Raw genomic sequence first — 6,000 nt, 5'->3', positions numbered from 1 at the left:
GGCCCACACGAGAGTGAATTTGCCCCATTTCGAAGTTTTGTCCAAGTGTAGACATGGCCGATCTGTGAAAGGTGCTAAAAGTGTGCATTGCCTACAGAACACCAGAAGCCTGGGCTATACGCAATTGTCCCAGGTTATTCTGAGTGCTCTTCTTTGGCCTCCCAATCTAGTTCTGGTATTCTGTGAGTGTGGAAGAAGAGACCTGGAATGCTGCAATGGCAGCAGCTGGAGATAAAACACACAGAGGTACTCTTGCCAACATAGTCATTGCAGAAAGCAAAACTTAAGATGCCAAGCTCAATCCCTTCCTCCCCTAAAGTTCTAAGTACTAGTCTCACTCATGCTTGGGATTGCTTGTGCAGGGTGTCAGTCACAGCACCAGCTGTGGTAAGGCCCCTTAGGGGTGGGGTTACAAGAGTCTAGTAGCATAAGGAAATGGCATGGAATACTGGCACCATTTTACACAGACAGTGGTGATTTTAGCTGATACTTCAACTCCTAAGGGCAACAAGGGCAAAGTGAGCACAGATGCTGCTGATGTCTAGAAGCATACCAAGACTGCATACTGCTAGTTTGTACACTGCAAAGGTGCCTGATGGCACTATTGCTCAGTGCTATGGGAAAGCATCTTAGTGCAGAGAAAGAAATAAGGTAGCCCTCCCGAGAAACCTGTGGGAGAGGATTGCAGATGCCCTCATGAAAGTTCCCTCAAGATCTCTCAGGAAGACAGACATCCATGTGTACATAAACAAACTGCTCCACTTCCATCCCCCCTCCCTGCCTTTCTCTTGAAGAGAATGAAAAGCAAGTTTTGATTCTACCTCTCTTGATTGTACAGTGCCATGGTGGGATCTCTGTAAAGTATGGCATACAGCTCTTCGTAAAAGACACAGGTCTGCAGCTCAACGGCAGGTTGACTACTGGCCTCCCTGGCTTTCTGGCACAGTTGCTGCTGTGCCTTGGTTTTCACATGGTTCTGCTGCTGATCCCTGTCATACCCCTTCTCCTGTATTGCCTGAACAATCTACTCAAACATTTCTATGGCTGGATTGGAGCTGTGCTTGAACAGCCTCTTCCCTGCACAGGCCCAGAGCCAATGTGTCCTCTTTACCCATGAGAGGAGAAGCATCTGGAGTGTGTAGCTGGTGTGGTCAGAAGGGAAATTACACACAACAATAGAGAGCTGCTACATGTGGTTGACAAGTCAGGGAACCAGGAACATTTTCAAAAAATTTGTGGGGCTTTAAAGGCTGTGGGGCCTTCTGGTCTCAGTGACTCCTGGGCACTGGAGTTAACACATTACTGACCAGAGAGATCAGTGTGATGCATTATGGGAGAACTGCTGGGGGATGGTCTACGCACGCACTGTATCAATCCAAGTACATAAACCGTGCATTCTCTGGGTCACTCAAGGAAGTGGTATTACAATGTTGGAGTAACTGGGTGCTTGTGGGAGGGGTAGGAGACAAATTTAAGGGTAGATATCTGCACATCTAGGTCGATTTCAGTTTCTTTGCCTTGACCTAACTGCATGGAGCAGACCAGGCCTGACTGATTCAAAAACTTACTTGAGTTTCTTTCACTACCCTGTCCCTCTCCCCTCATTGTAACAGTGTGTGACATAAGCACAAACCATCTATCTACAGAGTAGGGATGAGGTATTCATTGCCTTTGAGTATTAATACTGCATTACAAACCTGAGCACTTACTGAAAATTAAATATTCAGAAACAAAATAAAATACTGTAATGGAAAGTTCATCAAGGCTTTATGGAAACTTGGTGAGTTTAGAATTGAAGCACTGCCAGCCTTTGAAACGTGCTAAAAGTGTGCATTGCCTATAAAACACCAGAAGCCTGAGCTATACACAATTGTCCCGGGTTAATTAAAGGCAAAATGTTGAACTGATTTAGCTGAAGAGGTGCAACTCTGGGGAAACTGACCTTATTTTAAATCTGGGTTGTAGTTTATCTTGAACCTTTAACAAAAAGCACCTCTAAATAAATGTCATGCCTTAAATTAAATGGTGCACATATAAGCATAGGTCAGAGCTGAGATGCAGAATGGAAAAAAGGAGTGGGAGACAAGAGGGTGGAAGATCTTGATATAGTTGGTGCATAAATTGTCAGTACAGCGAATTTAGAAGGGGATTTGTTGTCCATCTGAACATTCATTTGGTGATTGGGGTAGAGTAGACAGTGGCGTTCTTAGGAATGCCTCTTGTGCTAGTCCTTCATAAGGGGGCTCAAAATGTGAGAAGGGTCCATTAGATAGCTAATATTCGATGTCATAAAAAATCCCTTGCATGGCTGTTCCTTACCCTTTCCCTTTGCATCTGGTCTGGTACTTCTTCCACGTACTTTTCCATCCCCTTCCCCTGCTTTGTTGCTTCCTCTTCATCTTTTTGTCTCCTTCCGCACCTGACTCCAGCCACTGTTACCTCCTGTTTGCTATCCCTTATTGCCTCTTCTCATCCTCTGTCTTCAATTCCCTTTACTCTGGCAAGCTCACTTCAGACACAAAGGCTTGTTATTGTAGGATTTGGTTGATTTATATAGCCATGGATTTATGTATAAAAATTACACCATTTTCTGTTGATTAGACACAAGATTAAGATTTGGCAGATGAATAAACGCTCTGACTTGTTTAAAAGACAAAACAAAAAAAAAAAAAAACCTAATCCACATTACTTATAGAAAACAGAACTGAACTCATTAAGAGCTATCTTCTCATTTGAGAATAAAACCTTAAGCAGTTTTCAATAGCATGACACTTTCCACACCAGTAGTTTGCAGTGTCTTAAATAACTTTTTCAACCACAAGCCTCCTGACCCTTTTATATAACCTTTCTGCAATCTAAGACTCTTTTTCCAGCACATCGGAGAATGACAAAAACTAAAGATTAAAAACAAAAAAAAACTCACCAGGTAAAACATTAACATCAAAGCACAGATTTTTTTTAAAAAAGTCATAAAATAATCTCCATGAATGTTAAGGAGAAACAAGTTTTTTCTGCACACCAGCTCTCTGAAGCATGTACAGTAAATCCTTGATTTAACGGACCCTGATATAACAAACTTCAAAAATAACAGCCCCCCCACCCTTCTCCCCACATAAATGCCAGAGACTCACTAGAGCACCGCCAGGGCTGGAAGAGCTGCCAGAGTGGTTGGGGCCACCAGGGTTGGAGGGGCCACCGCAGCAGCTAGGGCCACCAAGACCAGAAGAGCTGGGGAGAGAGGCTGTGGCAGGACACAGGAGCTCTCCTCCCCCAGCCCCATGTGCATGGAGCATGTTGGTGCCCAGATGCTTGTACCTGCATTGGTGCTGAGCAGCACCCATGGTGTCGGAAGCTGCTGCCCATTGGCAGGGTGGGAGCAGCCACGCTCTACCTTTGCGCGGGCAGCTCGAAGCCAGGGGCTGGAGAAAGCTACAGCACTGAGAACTGCAGGAGGTGGAAGGAGCCAGGCCGGTGTTTAGCTCCTCTCCTGGTAATTGGGAGAGGGAGATGGAGGTGTGAGGGGAAGAATGGGGCAGGAAGGGAGAAGGGAAGCAGTGGGGCAGGGGACAGGAGTGAGTGATGGACTGGGAAGGTCAGTGCATCATCATACAATATAGCCATTCAGATATAATGAACTTTTGGCATTAACGGAAACCCCTTCCCCACAATAGTCTGCTAAATCTAGGCTTTACTGTAGTGACAAATTTATCCACTATTTTCCAACAATCCTTCATTTTTCTAGAGCCTTGACCCCCCTCTCACCCATATTCATGCTTGTACAGGAACAGGAAGCACCAAAATGATATGAAGGAATCCAATCCCAGTACACTTCCAGTGCTCTCTCTCAGACACAAGAGAAGAGATTAAGAAGTTTTGGTTAATATTGAAATCAGTGGCACCATATTAATTTAGACCAGCTGAGGATTTGGTTCGTAAACATTTGGTGTTTACCCAAACTGACCCTGAATCTCCATTTTATGTACTTATTTGATTTATTTATTTATTTGGTGGGAGGGAAAGGGTTTTATCTGGGTAAACAAATGGTACAGCTGGTCCAAATAAGGTGCAGGAGTACTGAGATGGCACCTTGCTTAAAGTCACGACAGTATACTGGAATATACAGCATTTTAAATTAATTATTCAGACAACTTCTGCCTACAGTTAGAGCTCTCAGTCCAGGGTAATTCCCTTGATTTCAATGCTTTTAATCTGGCTTTGTAGCTGGGTAACAGAGTGCAGCCCTAGGCCACAGTAGGGACGAAACTGGACTCCTTTAACAGTAATTCTGCAACACAGTTAACTGGGACATCACATGTGCATTTAGGTTAAACTTATCCGACATTTTATGGCCATATGCCTCTGATTCAGTTAAGTTTCATACTTCTCTTGTAAAAACTGTCCATTTTACAAATATTAAAACTTAGAATCAAATGAGGAGGACCAGTCAAGTACTTAGATAGATTAGAATGAAAATAAATTATGGGATGCTTCCTGGTTACCATTGAATAAGTCAGGCATAGAGCACAAACAATGCACTTTTTATAACCTTCCTGACAAGAGGAACACCTTTAACAGGATTAATAGTCTAGTGACATCAAGAACTGTCCCAACAAAATGACTCGAGGAACAGCAACCTTTACCTTTAAAGGAACTGAATGTTTTTTCAGTTGAGCATAGGAAGAAATCAGTTTTTGGTGCATGAGCTTTCCCAGTTATCTGTGCACTTGTCTGAGCAGAAAAGAGCAGGAGTGAATATGCATAGAGCATTCTTTACTCGTTTACAGACCCAATTAGTTCTGCTACATCAAGACTGAAGAACGCTGATTAGAGCAGCCTGTGGATTCCTGCCCATGCTTTATCTGTGCAGTCTTTCCTCTCATTAGCGAGAACATATTCCCATTGGAAATTTTAGTCTCCTGTCCAACTTTTAACCAGTATGAAAACTCTGGTCCAGCAAAGCACTTAAGCACCTGCTTAAATTTAAACATATGAGTAGTCCCAGCAGAGTCAGTGAGACTGCTATTCACAGGCTTAATTTAGCTTTAAGCACATGACTAAGGCTGTGGCCACATTTGCCCAAAACTTCGAAATGGCCATTTCGAAGATTACGAATGAGGTGCTAAACTGAATATTTAGCGCCTCATTAGCATGAGGACGCTTCTGGCTGCAGCGCTTCGAAAGCACTGCTTTCGAACCCGTGCAGCTCAGCTCAGCTCAGCTACATGGGGGTCCTTTTCGAAATCCCCTTATTCCTCTCAGCGGAGGAGCAAGTATGAAATTTGCATGGCCATTTCAAAGTTTTGGCCAAGTGTGGCTACAGCCTCAGTGTTTTACTGGATCAGGGCAGAGAGCTCTGTGCCTGGCTTAAATTCACTACAAAATTTTAAAGCACTAAAGGGCTACGTCTACACGTGAAGCCAACATCGAAATAGCTTATTTCGATGTAGCAACATCGAAATAGGCTATTTCGATGAATAACGTCTACACGTCCTCCAGGGCTGGCAACGTCGATGTTCAACTTCGACGTTGCACGGCACCACATCGAAATAGGCGCTGCGAGGGTACGTCTACACGCCAAAGTAGCACACATCGAAATAAGGGTGCCAGGCACAGCTGCAGACAGGGTCACAGAGCGGACTCAACAGCAAGCCGCTCCCTTAAAGGGCCCCTCCCAGACACAGTTGCACTAAACAACAAGATACACAGAGCCGACAACTGGTTGCAGACCCTGTGCACGCAGCATGGATCCCCAGCTGACACAGCAGCAGCCAGAAGCCCTGGGCTAAGGGCTGCTGCCCACAGTGACCATAGAGCCTGGCAGGGGCTGGAGAGAGAGCATCTCTCAACCCCCCAGCTGATGGCCGCCATGGAGGACCTGGCAATTTCGACGTTGCGGGACGCGGATCGTCTTCACGGTCCCTACTTCGACGTTGAACGTCGAAGTAGGGCGCTATTCCGATCCCCTCATGAGGTTAGCGACTTCGACGTCTCGCCGCCTAA

This window comes from Carettochelys insculpta, chromosome 3, assembly GCF_033958435.1.
Source record: "Carettochelys insculpta isolate YL-2023 chromosome 3, ASM3395843v1, whole genome shotgun sequence".
In the NCBI taxonomy this organism is placed as follows: Eukaryota; Metazoa; Chordata; order Testudines; family Carettochelyidae; genus Carettochelys; species Carettochelys insculpta.
This window is presented reverse-complemented; position numbering follows the sequence as displayed.